Consider the following 18,533-nt stretch of genomic DNA (forward strand, 5'->3'; position numbering starts at 1 on the left):
AAAATTGCATGTTCTGAATGCATTCAGGTAGCTGTGTCAATATGTAGGTAATCTTACTGTCCTGTTCATGTGGGCCACCAAGGGATTTTCTCTGCTCCTGTTTCCATGGTAATTAGAATTAGATTAGTTTTAGGTTCACTGTGGGTAAATGAGATGAAGCTGTGGTGCAGTATTTGTTAGTGTGGAACATATTGAGTGTTTTTAGAAATTAGCTCAAAGCAATGCTGAAATTGTTGCTTTTTGCTTGCTGTTGTTTTAGTTGTATTTATCATGCACTGTAAAGATCTTTTGCTTCTGAGCGGGCTGTCTGGTGGTATTTGTGTTCTTTGTTTTCATTGTACTTTAGTCTTTAAAGGAGAGAGATGCCTGGATTCTAGTGATAAAATGCGTGTTGGAGAGTTTGCGTAAGTGCACAACTATCCGTATTGACTGCTTTACAGACCTTTAGCCTGTGACTAATTTATTATTTTTTTTTCTCAGCATTACGCACCTGTGGCAGTGTGGTGTGGTTTTTATCAGTATTTACCATTTATGATGACTTCTTTGAGAAGCCATTCCAAAATCATGTTGCTGTTCTGTATTTGTTCTGCAGTGTTTAGGCAAGTATGTATATGCATACAGAAACACATAAAAGTGATTTTTTTCTTCTGTTACTTGTTAATGCATTTCCACCACCCTCATCCCAAGAACTTCTTTACCTTTGCTGCTTTCTAAGCAATTGAAGTTGAGAATGATATTTCTCATAGACGATATTAGGAGTAAGTACCTTCTCTTAGCTAAGTCCCATGCTGTTCCAGTTCTCCCTCCTATAACTTGTATTTCACTTACCATCATTTCATACGAATGCATTGCAGATGCTGCAGTGAGTGCTCCTGATGGTAATGTGTTGCTTCTGAAGCCTCTGAGAATGTGATCTTTGTGACTTTACCCCCATAATACTTGGTAGTTGCATTTTGTGTAACAATAATCTTCCTATTTTGGGGGCCGTTAGGGATTTCACAAAACGCCATCCTCGAAGAGAGTCTAGCCATTGGTTTTAGCCCTTCTCTGGTATACCTAGGCCAAAATATAGTTGGGGATATCAGGACGACTTAATTGTTCAAGTAAAATCAAACTTCAGTTTTCCAGTAATGTTTGAGTTGGCAAAATTAAGCTGCAGCAGTCTGTGCTCTTGTGGAGGAAAGAAGGTGGAAGGTGTCCGTGGTTTCAAACACTTGGAAACGGAAACAATTCCTGTAGTGCTTTGCAGACATAAAGCACTGGGCAATGCTGATACTGGGAAAGCTCATAGTGAGCTCCTTAGGGATTGTGAAATGGGCAGCTTACTCTTTGCCCTCTGCACTCAGCTGCCTTGTGCATTTCACTGGATTGTTATTGAATTCTGGTGGTGGGAATTCCATAACTTGTCCCTTCATCAAAGATTGAATTGTGTCAATCATTAGAAAATTATTTTTAGCATCTAGCTTAAATTTTTTTTTAGTACAAATGAAAATCATTCATTTCTTGTTCAATACTTAATTTACCTGAAAAGTAATTGACTGTTCTCTTTTTAACTATCATGTATGTTTTTGAAACTTATTATATCTTATTATATCTCAGTCTTGTCTCATATGAAATCAACTTGCTTTAACACCTGGTACACTATTTTTTAAAAAGATGTACGCAAAATGGAAGGAGTTCCATTCCAAAATGTAAGGAATATCTGGAGAGTGACAACAAAATGACATTTTAAAGTACAGATCTTTATTTTGCTAAGAAATCCATGTCAAAACTAAATTTTAGCCCTAAGACCTCTAATTTTCCAGAGAAAAAAAATAGAAAATAGAAAAATTCTACTAAGTGTTAGAAGAATGTTAGGAGATAACAATACAGAAACTTACAAGTTAGAATGTTTGTTCTTAATGCTCCAGTTCCAGCACAGCACATTGAATACATTAATAATATGTTAATACACCCTTGGATTTGCTGTGAAATTTTGGTACTGATGTTTGATATCCTTAATGTCTTAGAAGAAAAAGAGAAAATGAAATCTGAGTTTCAGAAAGTGTTAAATCCCAAAACTGTGAAGAGAAGTGACTTATGGTTTCTTAACTGCATTTGAACTCATGTTATTAATTAAAGGTGACTGACAGCTGTGTACATTTTCCCTCATTTATAAAAGTATTTCCTTCTTTGACACCTCTTCCATTACTTTTCTGCATACCAGCTTGACAAATCTGCTGCTGTGAAATTTTAAAGTTAAGCCTCTCTTCGGGTGTGACAAGTAATTTTTTTGCAACTTAATTTTTTAAACTAGATTGAGATGAAAATTGAAGACTTTTCTGGTAATTGTTCCTGTTTAATATTCTTCTAAATACCAGGTTCTTCACAGCAGCACATCAAGGGATAAGAGACAAATGGGCATCAATTGAAACACAAGAGTTTCAGACAGCAAACGGGGAGATAAAAATTCCCCCATATGGACAGTGGTGGGTCCTGGAGTAGACATTCATAGACATTCAGACAGTCTTTTGATCTGTATGTATTCACATACAGGTTCACCAAACATGCAGTTTTGAAAAGGTGTACATATACATCTGTAACATCTATCTGTGGTCATTGTTACATTTATTGGGAATCATAGATAATTAATTGAAATTTCTCTTACATACTTCATTCAATCTTGTCAAAGGTTAAAATCATAGAGTTAGAGTTAGAGTCATTTAGGTTGGAAAAGACCATTAAGATAATGAAGTCTCACCATTAGCCTAGCACTACTAAGTAACTAAACGATGTCCCTAAGTGCCACATCCACACATTTCTTAAATACCACTGGGGAAGGGTCTTCCTCACCTCCCCAGGCAGCCTGCTCCAATGCCTAACCAGCCTTTCCATGAAGAAGTTCTTTCAATGTCCGATCTAAATCTGGCACAACGTTTCATTGCCACCTGTCACCTGACAAAAGTGACTGACATCCTCACTGCCTCCTCCTTTCAGGTAGGTGTAGAAAGCAGCGAGGTCTGCCTTCAGCCTTTTCCAGACCAAACAACTCCACTTCCCTTGGCTGTTCCTCTTATGTTTTATTTTCTAGTCCCATCCCCACCCTTGTTGCTGTTCTCTTAATGTGGTCCAGCAGCTCAGGATCTATCCTGTAGTGAGGGGCCCGAAACTAAACACAGTATCTGGGCTTCATTGTATTGTGTAAAATCACGTTTATTTTTCACAGCACCTTTCTCAAAATAGTTTTCTGGTCTTTTATTTTGAAATATGGATTAAATCTATTCATAAATGTATGGATATTTTTATTTTTTAAATAAAATTAGGCTGCCCCCAGTGTTTTCTTTATGTCCAGTGGAATGCTACAAAATTTTGGCGTATTGTTTTTAAAATACTATTTCGTGTTTGTAGGTAAAGCTGCTTTTTATGAGCACTTTGTACGTAGAAAACCACACCATGTTCTTTGCTGTTTCAATATTCTCCTCAGTTGTTATATGGTGTCTGTCCCTTAATTAGTTCGTTTGAAACTCCATTAAGCCCTGCTTCTGCAGTTATGCCTTAATTTCCTTAGTTATGCTTTAATTTACTTTGATTGCTACCTTGTCTATTCTAAGTCACCTGGAAGCACTTATATTTTCTTATGGTATGAAGCTATCCATTATTCTGCAAAATAAAGTGAGTGCTGTAGTTTTATCAATTATACCAAACTTGTTAGACAAGTGTTTCCATTTTGATTTCAGTTGTTACTGGAGCTCATTTACGTGTTGGATTGGCTTCCCCTCCACCACATTTGCAATGCTTTTAGTAGCACAGTTACTCTCTCTAAATTAAATATTATGATCTCTCTTTTTTCTGTCTCTCGAAAAATAGTTTATTTCAACATATTTGAATTGGTGTACATTTGAATTGACATGTTATATGCATATTGTCCTCTGCTTTGGAAGGAAATGCAGAAGCTGTTGTTTCTGCTTATTCAGGCAATTTAGGAGGTAGAGATGACCATAATTTCCATTATTTGCTATGTCTGGTATGTTAGAAGAAGGCTAAGGAGAAGTTTCCTTCAATTTTTATGAACGATAGGAATGCTTATTTTACTAGTGACTGAATCCATTGTCTGCAGAATTTGTTCAGAGTTTACGAGCTGAGGAGCTCTTAAAGTTGCAGAGCAGGAGCAGATGACTTGGCATATGGTGTATTATCCTCAACAAGAAACTAGAAATAAGGATAGGTAACTGGGCTTTGAGTTTTCTGTAGCTAATATGCTGTATGTTGGAAAGGCATTGCAAGATCTCAAGTTGTACTTAAAAAAAAAAAAAGAGAGGATTTGTTTTACTAAACAAATTAGTGCTGAAACATCAGTAATTTTACTGTTCTGTAGATTAACCTTGATAGCGTTTCATGGTATTTATTGTGGTTTGAATTGAATTAATGCTTGTATAAATATAATTTTTTGTAGTCCAAAAAAGATGTTTAAAAGGAGGATACCAGAAAAAGAATTGTATGCAAATAACCATGGTGGAGTTGAAGATTTGTAAAACCAGTAGTGTAAGGTGTATCATGAGACTGCATCATCTAATCTGTCCCATATTCAAAGTCAGACTCCTCTGAAAATGCTGGCAAACAAACTGTCAAGGATTTCTTTCTTTTTTTCTTTACTGCTGGTTTAAATCCATCTTTTGAAATCCCTGTACTGGGATGTAATTTTACCCTCTGTGTTTGTCCTGCCTCTGTATGTGCATGTTAAAATAAATGCATTTTCTCTGTGCATGAGCACAACTTGCATTAGTGATGGAGTCTTTATGTGCATGTTGAAAGGCATTGATACCTAGTGGTAGGGTGTTTCTAATACTGCTGAAGTCAGGACTGAAGTATTCTGTTTATTTTTTGCTCTGTGAATCAACACCATTGTTATAACTGTAGGAATTCTGCAAAAGCTGTCAAACATATGCTTTTGAACAAAATTTTAGCAGTTTCATTATATAATTATGATATGATTGGGCATTTTCACTAGCTCAGCAGTTAGAAGTTAGGTCCAGGACATTAGATAATGTTATGTGCAGGCTCTGAAATCAAACCCATTATCAAAGTTTAATAGGCAATACCAATTTACCATTTAGGTTTTTCTGTTTGAGACAGAAAAAAACCTGCAAGTTGTGCCTACAATGTATTGATTTTTGAAAAACATGAGAAGACCTGTGGATTGATATGCTGAGCTGTATGTGTTTAGGAAGTGCAGTTTAGATGCTTGTGTAAAAGAACTCCCTCACCTTGTACTTGGGCTTCATGGCCCTTCATCTGGTGAAACCGAATGTGGGTTATGCATACTGTTTCCACTGGTGGAAGCCTTGGATACCATGAATGATGACTGTATGGTTTCTTAGATCTGTGGGTTGCTTACTACTTTTCAAATAATTCATACTTCTGGATATGAAAGTTTTGTTTACTTTACCCAAAATAGGCATTGCATTTGTAAGAAGTAAAAAGGAAAAACAAAAAGAAGTAAAAATGAAGAGAATACAAAATTTTCATGTTGTTACGTTTAAGTCTTAGTTATGTACAAGGCCAAGAAGAAATCATCTTTAGATTTCTGTTTTAAGAGTCACTTGATGCATTTTAATGAGTGTTGGTATGTGATGTTCCCAGCATGCTTTTTTCCTAATTAAGCAGTTGTGTATATGGCAGCTTAACTGTTCTAGAGATGCACAGTGCCACAAGTGTTTTGAGGGGGAGAGATGTAACTTGCAGTAGAGAGGTTACATGGCAAATGGAAGAGACGATTTGCTAGCTGTAGGTAGTGTGTACTGAACCACTTTGACTCTTTAACACAACTTGGTGACTGAGAAGTACTGATTTATTGAGTATTTTACATATCAACACATACTCTTTTTTGAAAGGCAGTTTTTTGTTTTTCTTAAAGGATTTTCTGTAATAACCTCGTGGTTTCAGCTGTTCCATTTATTTAATTAAGAGCGTACCGCTGTTTAGCCTGAAGAAAAGCTAGATAACCCTGTCATTTTACCTTCTTGAGTGCAGCTTCACATTACGTGATTATCAGCCAGAGACAGTTGCCATACAGCAATCATAGGCAAATGCGTCTGTGTGAGCAAATTAAATTAACTTCAGAAATGGAACTCTGCTTTTCTCTGCCTTGGTCAGCATGCAGAAATATGATGCATAACTATAATGCTGTAAGATATGCTGTAGAATACAAAATGTGTGTTTGTATGTGGAGACCATTTGCGTGGTCATTAGACGCCCATATCCTGTTTTTTGGCTCACTTTTTGCCATGCTTTCTTTTTCTTTTCACCGGTTCTGTTTGCACTTGGATTCAGAACTAACATTGTAGTCTTACTATGAAACCTTATCTGAGGTTTTTCCACAGCTGCTAAATATCAGAAGATGCATCTTCCAACATGTCTTCCCGAGTAATATTTTCAACTGCAGTAGCTGTGGATTTCATTAAATTGTGTGTAATATGTTACAATGTGAGTGCCCACAGACCAGACATAGCGAGAGCTTAAACTGGGCACTGCACCACCCAGCTTTTCTGTGCACCAACAGATCTTCCTTCTGTATTCACACCAAACATCAGCAGACACTCTTATTTCAAGCCTGGTTTATCAGCAAGATTGTACAGCATTGCTTCTAGATGATAAATATAGATGCTTTTTTAATTATTATGCCCTACTGTTAATATACATGAAGGATTGCTGGTAAAGCATGATACAGTGAGTATAGTGACTTTCTGACATTTGAATTTCAGCCAGCTTCAAATACCACGTAATGGGAAGGAGTATTTTTTAGCTCCTGGTCTTTCACCCCTTTGAATATCAAAGGACTATAGAGAGCAGTAATGATACTATTGCTTACTTTAAGCGTTTACAGAAAGATTTCATAATGATTGTATCAGCTTAGCTAAGTATAAGAGTTAATGTTAGTCAGACGGGGTAAATGATACTGCAGAACCATGAAATAAACGTATTCCCTGGATTTTATTTTAATTAAATGTCCTAATGGAAAAAATTCCTGATGTTCTTTTCTTTTCCTCCACTCCGTTGTGTTTTACTCATTCTGTGTTTGCTGTAGCTGTGTTGAAATAATAACAGAGTTAATGATTGCCACATCTTGACTCCCCTTCTTGTGTGTTTCTCTGAGCTGATTTTTGTGGATATTGAGAGATCACGTGAAAACTTACCCTAAACATTTTTCCTCTGTTATTGTTGATAACATCTGGGGCTTGGGGAGAACTTGTTTGAAGACCTATTGTATTCTATCAGAACTAATTGGATTTGCGGTTGGATTGAAAAACAGATTAACAGTACTTCTGTTTAAGTCTTATGCAGAATAAAATGAAAGGTTTAGGTTCACCTCATTCGGGTGAACCTAATGAGGTTCAACACGGCAAAGTGCAAGGTTTTGCATTTGGGCCGGAAGAACCCCAGGCACCCGTACAGGCTGGGAGGAGTGGTCCTTGAGAGCAGCTCGGCAGAGAAGGACCTGGGGGTCCTGATGGACGAGAGACTGAACATGAGCCAGCAGTGCGCTCTGGCAGCTCGAAAGGCAAATGGGATCCTGGGCTCCATCAGGAGAGGGGTGGTCAGCAGGGACAGGGAGGTGATCGTCCCTCTCTACTCGGCTCTTGTGAGGCCCCATCTGGAGTCCTGTGTCCAGGTGTGGAGCCCTCAGTACAAGAAAGACATTGAGATTTTGGAAAGGGTCCAGAGGAGGGCGACTAAGATGATCAGGGGGCTGGAGCACCTCCCCTATGAGGACAGGCTGAGGGAGTTGGGCTTGTTCAGCCTGGAGAAGAGAAGGCTGCTCATTGCAGCCTATCAATACCTGAAGGGAACCTACACCCAGGAGGGGAGTAAACTCTTCAAAAGGGCTGACAATAGCAGGACTAGGGGAAATGGATCGAAGTTGAAGGAGGGAAGATTTAGGTTGGATGTTAGGGGGAAGTTCTATACAAGGAGAGTGGTTAGGCCCTGGAACGGGCTGCCCAGGGAGGTTGTGGATGCCCCGTCCTTGGATGTGTTTAAGGCCAGGTTGGACGGGGTCCTGGGCAACCTGATCTGAATGTGTGTGTTTGGTGGCCCTGCTAGGCAGGGGGGTTGGAACTACATGATCCTTGAGGTCCCTTCCAACCCGGGTGATTCTGTGATCTGTGATTCTGTGAAAACATTATCTTTTCAGCAGATTGTTTCCAACACTCTAGAAACATGTCATGACCGAAATTTACCTTAGCACGTACCAATATAATCATTTTTAACAATGCTGTTGTAAAACCCATGTCTTTGGTAACTCTGCTCTCTCTGTTGCAGGTGCTGCTGTCAGGATTGATTGGTGTTGTTTCATGGAAGAGGCCCCTTTCACTTGTGGTGAGTGATGGTGGGACTGCGGTCAGTTGTGTTATACAGACTTGTGTAAGCTGAGCAAAGGATTCTGCATAACAAACTCCTAAAAGTTTTGTCTTTATATGCACCTGTGCCTATCAAGATTTGTTTTTGATATCTTGCTACTTTGAAATGTTACAAATGGGCTTTAAGTAAGGGCTTCAGTAGCCTACTGTGGACCTTGTGGCATCCCATTGTACTTTTGGTTGATGATGAGTACCAGACTGGTAAACTGGATTGAATTCCTGTATAGTACTGCAGTCTGTGCATTTGCCGGTGTAATGTAACATTATGTATGCTTCCAAACTACTATAAATGAAGGAAAGAAGGTTTTAAAATAGTTTTGGTTTTGGAAATGTTTTCCCGCTTATTAAATAATGTTTATTAATTACGATCCTTATTTTATTCTGTAAAAAGAATGCATAGTTTCAATTATTCTTATGTACCACGTTGAGTTTGGATGAAGATGCATCTAAAATGTATGGAATGATACTAATTTTGCAATATAATTTAGGAAATAATTGAGTAAGAACTCAGTATTGTTAGGTTTGAGAAATATTTGGTAGTCTTTCCTTATCTAAAGCAGGCAGCAATCTGAGCAAAGTAATTAATTGTTTCTATTTGTCAGTTAAATTTCTCCTCAAATACAGATTCCCTCTAAGTGGTATGTTCCTTAAGGGGATAGGAAGATTAATTTGGGAAAACTATTTCATTTGCTAAGAATGAATAAAACAAGGTGTTTGGCACATGTGATTTTAGAATGCAATGCAGTGGTAAAAATCCAGAGTGCGTCAGCGATAGCTGTACTGAATCACAGTACTGAATACTGTGGTATGTTGTGTTTTTCTAGTATTCGTGTGTTACAGACATTGGAACACTTGGAAGAAATAAAATATGGTAAAGTCTTGGTTAATTTTTGATGAGCAGTGTATGTTCTGATAAAAATTAACTAATATTGTTATTAGTAGACCTGTAATTGATTGCCACTTGAAGTAATTCACATGTTTGTAAAGTTTTACAGTGAAATACCAATTAAAATGAACTGAATAATTTGATGTTAAATGTTAACTCATAAGTTAATGAATTTAACTCATGAAGAGACATTTATTGTTTGATTTGCTGCTCACTCCTACTTTTAGAAATATATAAATATAAAATACTGTTTCAACTGGAATTGTATTTTCTTATTGTATGTGTACATAAGATTTGTCTGTAGATGACTCTTGATCCCACTACTAAGGGTTAATGCTTCTTAAAATGTATTTTAATGTCTTTTACCACATTAATTTTCCTGTGTTAACAGACTTTCTTCGCAAGTATCATGTTAACAGACATTTCTATATGTAAGCATTATTGTAATAGGAATGCCATTGCATTACTCTGATAACCTGTGTGGTGGTTGTCTGTGATTGAAGTCTTCATTTTAATGCTTTAACACATAATTCATGCAGAAATAAACTTAGAAGAACTTGCAGTATGCATTTATAAATTGAAAAACTCTCAGTATGATTGGAGTGTAATGTAGGATTGCAAAATAGATTTCCATTCCATGCCAAGAAAAATTACAGGACTTTCGTTTTTTACTTTTTGTATTTTCTGCTTTGCACACTGATTCATTATTGCTTGCCTGCCTTTGACTATAGTGCGGTTTAAGACTGTATTAAGAAGAGAATAAGAGTCTTGCAATATCTCAGCAAATGTTTTTCAGTTCCTACTGTCACTTTCTCTCAGACAAGTATGGAGACTTACGGTTTTAACTTAATTCTAATAACCTGTTACCTATACATTATGCTGCTTTTCATTGTATCTTTCTAGATAAATATTTCTTGAAATGGATTGTTGCTGAACATAAACTTCATTCTTTTCTGTATTATTCTTCTTTTTCAAAATATATTTCTTGTGATAGCATGATTAGTGTTCCCAGCAATCTACCTTAATATCTCAATATGTATATATATTTATGAAAAAGTGTTAATATTTCTGAATATAATAGTGCCATAATATCTAATTGGAAAAATCTTACAAAGATTGATGTAATAGACATTAAAGTACTTGACTTATATTTTTCTTTTACTCATACTTAGTCTTGGAGAGACTCTGGTATTCATTATGTGTAAACAAATACAGGTATCTAGTACTGCTTCTATGCCACTGTTACAAGTGTCTCTCGTTTAGAAAGTGTTAGAATTTGGCTTGGTAATTTAAATAGAAGATCCATTGAGTCACAGACATTTTGGTGAGTATGCAGTTCTAAAGAAAGGTAGTGATCATACCGGAGATGAGAGTGTGAAATCTTAAATGGCTGACAGAAGTGAATTATTGCTTAGTAGATACATTGAAAACTGGACTATGGTTAGAATTAATAGATATTCATGAAGCATGCTTCCATTTTCAAAAGTGTATTAATGTATTTTAAAAAATAATAGTGAAATTAGAAGCACTTAGTCTGTAGTCAGTAGTGGTCTGCACGTGTCTTTAAGTGGAACTTAACTCTGACTTGCCTAAGATGACATGGCAGAGAATTCTTTTTAACCAGTTGTCTGTATGGCAAGAAAAGGATATTCCAAATTGCTGGTTGTCCTTTGTCTGAAAGACAATTTTCAGCTACATCGTATATTCTGTGAGATTCGTGTAGTTCACTTAATAATGAAAATTAATTTATTCTTCATATGCTGATGCTAACAGAGCTTCAATTAATGTATTTGGACAAAGCAATACTAGATTCAAATCTATGTTATTAAAATAGTGAGATGGTAGTGTTAATAAGGGTTCATGTGGTAAATATTGCCTTTGACAAAATGTGCATATGTAATGTAGCAGCGTTTCACATGTCCTTCTGCATTTTTTTCCCATAAGAATTTGTCACGGTGTCCAGATCAGTGAGTTAACCTCTTTGACAAGCAATGTGCCTTAAAAATTGTGTAAGTTTTACCGCAACCTATTAATATTGTTTTCTTTTGGTAGACTACTAGGATTTTGTCTGAGCCTACCGTTACTGTATAACAGTTGTTAATGCTGTGTTCTCAAATACAAAAAGTATTTTGTACACTACAGTGAGTGTCAATTACATTAAAAGAGGAAAAAGTCATAACTATTAGGAAATAAACTGTTTCAGATAACAATGTTGAACTTGTGAGTCTGATTAGTTTGAGTTACTTCAATTGTTACCCTTCTGATAGAGGAGTACTTGACATAGATTCAGATTTTAAAAACTTTTTGGAGATTATTTTCTCTTGGAGCTTAATGGCTGCCAAGTGCTTGCGATTACGATAACAGGAGTCGCCTCTTGCTTTTAAAATAATTGCATTTCTTTGCACCAAATTTCTTAGCATTCAAATCTCTTAAAAGATTTGACCAAACAAAAATTCTTCAAATTTCTACCAATATTTTTAACTCTTCTGTTTCTCCATTGCTAGGTGCACACTTTGTATGTTGGCTCTGATAAGTGATGGTAGTGGTTTAGATTTTGTCCTCTGGTATAACATTTCCATTCCCGTACCAGATTCCAGTAGGCTGATGCATGAACAAAAGTTTGCCTGCAGAACAGTTGAAGAAACTGAACTGAAGTTAGTTTCTTATGCTGCAACTAAAGAAAGTGAATGTGAATTAACTTGTTATTTTTTGAGTAGTTTTTCTCATCAGCTAGTATCATGTGTATGAAGAGAGGTATCAGGGAAATGTATAGATTAGAATTTGGCGGAGTATAAACAATGAATGAAAGATTTTTGTGGTAAAAAAAATGGCTATTTATAAAAAGGAAGGAATGTAAGTCCAGACTGGGGAGAATTCCTATTTATAAATTATAGCTGAATAAAAAAAATCTGCCATCTAGTGAAGTTATTGCTTCCAAAATTCATTTGGTATGCCAATCTGAATTACACTGCAACATTCTCTATATGCTGAGCTATATTTATGGATCAGGACTCCAAGAGAAGTCATTCAGTTTTCTAGAGTTTGTCAGCAATTCTTCTTTAATTGTTTAATTATTGATTATTTCCTTTAACATCACTAAAGAATTTTTTTAGAAATTAAATACTTCTCTTATAGGTCAAGTTTTTGCCACTACCTTCTGCTTCTCTTCCCATAGCATCTTATGTTGTTTTACTTGGAATTAATATTTTGAGATCTAGATTAATTACTACTGCTGTGATTTGCTTGTGAACATTCATATGTGGTGGCATTTTGTTTTGTTTTTGTCATTTCAATGTTAAATTTCAAAGTTAGTTGCAGAGCTAGCTTTCAAGGCTTGTTTTAGTATGGCTGAACATATATACGAATTGCTGGAGTAGTGAATCTTTCTCTGACCTGGTTGACTGTTGTATTTCAGTAAATTACCCATAAAAGCAGAAAAATGGATACTTCACTATTCAAAGTAATATGAAATAATAAAGACTTCTCTTTTGAGCATCGTTAGAATTTTAAAACACCCTAAGAAAGCTTTTCCTGAAGAGCAGACAAAGCCTGCCGGGACTAATGCTTAACTCTTCTGGACAAGCACGTCTCCGTTACAGCAGAGACTTAAGCAGCAGCCCCTTCTGCCATGTCAGCAGTTAATGCTAGCACAATACCTTGGCAGTAGGGAACTGTCACAGTTCCAGAGTCATTGCTGCTACTTAAGTGCAGGGTATGGTATGGGTGTTACATTTGCCTCTCTTCAGTCCATCAGTAATTCCCCCGTTCTCACACGTTTTCTAAATATATCTGCTAATGGTTCTTCCATCTCATTTGCTCTTTCTTTTAGAAATGTAGGCTGCAGCCCATCTGGTCCTGGACTTTTTGGCAGCTTTTGCACATTTCTAATTTCTTCAATTCTTTCTTGGCATGAGCCTTATTTCCTTCTCCTTGGGAAATTAATCTCTGCTTCTGACATCTGCCTCACTTCCTCTGTAAGCACCGGAGGAGCAAATTTATTTTATTTTTAGGGATATATCTCTGTTTTCATTTTTTAGGCCTTTGTGGTCTCCCTAATTGGTCACTTTTTGTTTATATACTAGAAATGTCACAATATTTACCTTTGCTTCTTAAATAACTTTCTCCTCAGGCTTGAGTAGTTTTTCCACACTATGGATATTTTAGTCCCTTTCCTGTTCTTAATTCTACCAAACATAGCTTCTTACCATGTGGTCATAAGGAGAGAAGGAATTAACTACTTCTAAATCCTTGGAGTCCATTATACCTTTATAGTTGTATCTTTTAGACACAATTGTGATAAAATGCATTTCTGAAGATAAGCAGCGTTTGTTTAACCATAGACATCGGATGTAGGTATTGTCATGTTAGAAGACTGAAATATGACGTGGTCATTTTACAAAATTACATGTTAATAAGTATGTTTTCTGTCCAGAGAGAGTAAGCAATGGAAATGGTACTTTCACAGTATGCCAGAGCCTTTTCTCCCTGTATGCTTGTAGGCAGTGCAGCACAAATTGACTACTACCTTTGAGATGCTGCAGTAGTATATTATAATGAGGCTCATGGAAAAGCTAAGTCTCTAAGATTCTGTAATTTATGGTTTGTGTATGACAGAGGGATGGATGTGAGCAGTACAGTCAGAAGATCTGGTGTAGTCCCTTAGAGCTTTTACTTGTGGTTTTACACATCTTTTTCTTTGCTGATTTACATAGCACTGTAGTACTAGAAGGCTGGTTAAGGGGGAAAAAGCAGTAGTCTTTTGGCATATTTTGATCTCTTTTCAGCTGATCATCAGACTAAAATGTTCATTAATACTATTTTCATATTTATTCTTGTAGAACAATGTAATTAAAAAAAGAGCATGGTCACACTTTTTTTGCTTCCAGTTGAGTTGAGGATGAATTACGAGAACAGATTAGCTTTAGGCTGACATTCATAATGAAATTTCAGCCCATTACAATACTTCAGTAGCTTTATTCTGTTTGAGGAGACCTGTAGTTTGCAGTAGAACAGCAATGTGACCACAACATATATGTGTTTTTGAGTGGATTTATAATTATAGAGATAAATATATCATAAAGTTACTGTTTTTCTCCTTCCCTTCTTTCCTAAGCAGCACAATACAAAATCACTACTTGTATTTGATTGGAAAACCAAAAGATTGGCTCTGTGGCAAGAGATCTGCTTTTCTCTGGTACTTGTTCAGTTGGTATAGAAAACAGCAAAGACTTGCTGCTTACTTTCTGCTGAAATTCTCCTTGTGGATACAGTAATAAAGAAGAAATTTGTATCATTTTTCTAACCCTGAAGTGGCCAAAGGTTTAGAGATACAAAGCAGCAGGGAGCAGCCTAGATGTTGTCCTCCTTTTGTTGTTCTCGCTGCCCTGATAAATTTCTACTTGCATGGAATGGAGGAGCAGAAACTTAGCCATGCTGGGTAGAGAAATGCACATAGGCCTTCTTCCCCAGCGGAGAAAGTAGAAGCATTGTGGTGTGTTAGCCTTTGCTGATACCACGTAACTTTTGTCAATGAGGGTAATTACACATGAATAAGTAATTGCTATTAATATTTTGGAAAAGACAGATGCAAAATATCTGTGTATTTGAACTTCGCAACCTGCTTCTCTCTAATTACGCTGCTGTCAGGAGGGGCTGCTTGCACAGCCTTTTGATGCCTGTCCTTGTCAGCAAGACAGTATGAGCTTTTATTTCCTCTGGGCATTGTGCTACAGATGTTATGGAAGGTTAATTTAGTGCAACATTTTGTTGGGACTTCTGTTTGTTCTGAAGGTGAATTGTTGCAGCAGTGTGACAGTTGCAAAAGTAACATACTGTGTATATGGAAGAACCCATTAATGCAGACCTGGAACCAGAAGTTCAATCTCATGTGAATTTACTGAAAAATTACTGCAATATAAATGCATTCTTTTTAGTGTATTAATTTCAGATTAGTGATCTAGCTGGCTCTTTCATTTACGTACAGCATTTTGTTATAAACAAAACTAAATTTTCTAATTGAAGTGTGTTCTTCTATCGTCTTGGAAAATGTTTGAGATTACCTATTTTATTAGGTTATTTAAAGAATGTAATTAATGCAGTTATTTTCTTTGTCAGATAATATATTGAAAAGAGATATGTCTGAAGTAGTTGCAAGTTTTATATCTGGCTGATATGGTCCTAATTCTATTAAAAATAATGTTGGAAGTTATTTTGATCATAGGGGATACATGTAGAGGCAAGCACACATGAAACCTGCAACTTAACTCTGCAGCTCACTGAGCTGGGGAGAGAGGGGGACAAAAGGAGCAGGTTATTGTGAGGGTTTGAAACATGCCAAAAAAGTTTTCTAGATACTAAAATAAATTACTACAAATCTACATGCAGATGTTTGTCACACTGTGAATAATGGTAGGGAGATGATAGAATCAGCAGAGCAACTGTCGAAATTATCTGTTTGGACTAAGTTTTTCATTTTCCAATGAAAACATCAGCTTCAGAAATGTGTGAATGTTAAAATGAAAACAGCAAAAAATGAGTAGATACTGAATTATCTAGCTTTGTCAAATTTGTTTAATCACTTTAGGAGCTGAGAGCACTAGAACTTTATTACTAAATAAGGCCTACTGGTACAGTTTCTAAAAAATATTAAAATCAACTGTAAATCGTTACCTCTGTAATATAGCATCACAAAAATAACACATAGTGTTAACATGTAGAATGTTACAGTGCTAAACTCACTTATGTTGCAGTCCTTTAGCCTGATCATGTGTGGAAAAAATTTGTATTGCCATCAAAATATCTACCTATCTAAATTGCCTTTACTGATAGAGAATTTCTTTGGGATATTGAATGGTAGACTCTCATTATAAGATATCAGAGGAGATTAGTTTTGATACTATCAGGTATTTCCCTTTATCTGTCCCTGTGTATGCAGAGACAAGGTCAAGTTTTTGACTCTGGAGTTCTTCAGAAGCTTTAGAAACAGCTATTGGATCCCTTCCTTTATTGTTATATATTACTAAAGAATGCCACAGGAGGAAACTGAACTACTTGTTCTGATTCTTAAGTACATTTTGTTTTTCATCTTGCAAATCCTGCTGGAACTACACAGTACCTTGTTCTATTCATGCACCATGCTCTTGGTGGCAGCTGTCTGATGATTAGTTTGAAAATGAGCTGTACTGACTCGTGGCCAAAGCCTCAGTAGTGGAAGCCGTACCTTTTTCTTAGAAATTAATGACAATAGCATTTGTTATAAACTCAAATAACATATTTTTTTATTAGTAGCATATATTAATTTTTTCACAGAAACAAAAAACAATGAAAATACTGTCCAGCAACAATTAATAAATTAATTGAACTAAAAGTTTGTGCGGATGGAAACAAGTCAGTAGGGCCTTTAACAGGGTCAGGTAAAATTGTGCATTCCAAATTTTAATTTTGGAAGTCTTTACCTGAAGTATTTACTTTTGAAAATTTAAACAGTTGAGTGTAATTTAATAATTATAACAAGATTTCAGCTTTCTCTGAAGTCAGATAGCCTCATTAGACCTAGTCAAAAGGAATTATATCTGTGGGCAATTTAATTCAATTTAGTACTGTTTGGAATGTGATGGTTATATATACTTCAGGATAAAATAATTTGTGTTTCTTCAGTTAGAAGCATTAAATCTTTAACATGCTATGTTGCAGAGCAGAGAATATTCCTGCCTGTTTAATACAAATCATTACTAGAGACTGATAGAGAACATTGTTGTTAAGACCTTTATTTTAATTTGGGCAAAGGACATGGAATGCTCAATTAAACAGATTTGAAATGCCAATGCTTTTTCATTATCAGTCACCTCTTGGCAAATGTTGAGAAATAATTTTGAAAATGATATATCGAATCATGAAATAAAACAGTCTTTATTATGAAGGAAATAACAGGAAGCTAAATTTTGCTTCTTGTGCACTTGGAAACCATTAGACAACAGTGTTACTGTGATTACCTTTCCTGTGCAGTAAGTTTTATAATTGGGTTCACTTTAGAATGATCTGTGGGTTATATATTTAATTACATAAATTGTAATTAAATCAACCTTTAGCTTTTTCTTCTGATATTTTTGTGTTGTGCACTTCATAGCTGAATAAATAAGGTCAGAAGGGATCTGTAGGATCGTGTAATATGACTGAGCCCAAAGAGCCTCAACCATGAGCACCAAAACTGCTTCTGGAATCATGGCAAATAGACCAAAATAATTCAAAAAATGTAATTTTCTGTTGCCTTTGTGATGAACATTCCACCATGCTAATAGATACAGTATTTCAATAACTCTAATAAATCTTAGAAAAAAACTAGGATCTGAATCTGCCTAGTTTTAGCTTCTCACTGTTATTACTTTATTATGTTTCTTCCTACTTGGCTCAATAGGCACTTTAGTTTGGCTCATGGTAGGATCTCATGTTGGTCACAGTTTCGACTCAGGTCTGTTTGGGCATTCTTTTATTGTGAATTGGGTAGGGAAAAAAACCATATGCTTTAGAGCCAGATTTTTTCAGGATATGAATTTTGATAGTTACCTTTTTATAATGGAACTACGTAAGACAGGGTAGAAATTATTGAATTTAATCTGATTCTTCTTGGAATCCAGGTAGTTTTGTGGTGAGTCCTTGCTAGTTTGCTTGCCTCAGTTATTTCCCAAGTGAAAGCATGTCATTCCATTTCCACTCTCCTGTCACTGGTGTAGTTCTGTCCACCCTGGCTACTGCTGCCTGCTCCCTGAGCTCTGCTCTGTGCTGAGACCCTCCTGCCCACATCTTCGGGTCTCAGGAATCCTCCCTGCCCTGAGCAAGCCTGGAGCTCCTCACTGAGAGGATGCTCATTGTGCCTCCCTTCAGGCTCCATGCAGGTAATGCACGTTGCACCATGCCAAACAAGAGAAACAGTGCCCATCGCAGTCTTCAGTCTTTGGATTTTGTTTTTAAATAGAATTAGTTTATTAAGATAAAATAAATAATTGTAATATTAATAATAAAGTGAAACAAATACAACTTGATTTAATGGGAAGTGATTTGTATTCGTAGAATTACATGTTGATACATTTTTTTATTTCTGCAAAGCTTACAGAGGGACCATTTGAAGAGAGTACAAATAAAGACTATTATCAGTTAATCAAGGTAACATAATAATGCATTATACTCATTATTAGGATTATGACTAAGGATTACAACTAAGGAAAAATAATCTGAAATAAGGTGAGGTATGAATT

At 36.0% G+C, this 18,533-nt stretch overlaps 1 protein-coding gene across 1 annotated transcript in view; it reads left to right on the forward strand.

The window, feature by feature from the left end:
* The window catches only part of FAM189A1 (family with sequence similarity 189 member A1), a 103,792-nt gene that overhangs the window by 36,676 nt on the left and 48,583 nt on the right, over window positions 1–18,533 (forward strand). Inside the window, exon 2 of the mRNA XM_042824739.1 lies at window positions 8,299–8,355. The gene's annotated coding sequence lies outside the window, so the exon portion shown is untranslated. The remainder of the gene's footprint in view (window positions 1–8,298; window positions 8,356–18,533) is intronic.

The sequence above is a fragment of the Centrocercus urophasianus genome, unplaced genomic scaffold (genome assembly GCF_019232065.1).
Source record: "Centrocercus urophasianus isolate 14NV4802_14NV808 unplaced genomic scaffold, USGS_Curo_1.0 seq_23, whole genome shotgun sequence".
Lineage (NCBI taxonomy): Eukaryota > Metazoa > Chordata > Aves > Galliformes > Phasianidae > Centrocercus > Centrocercus urophasianus.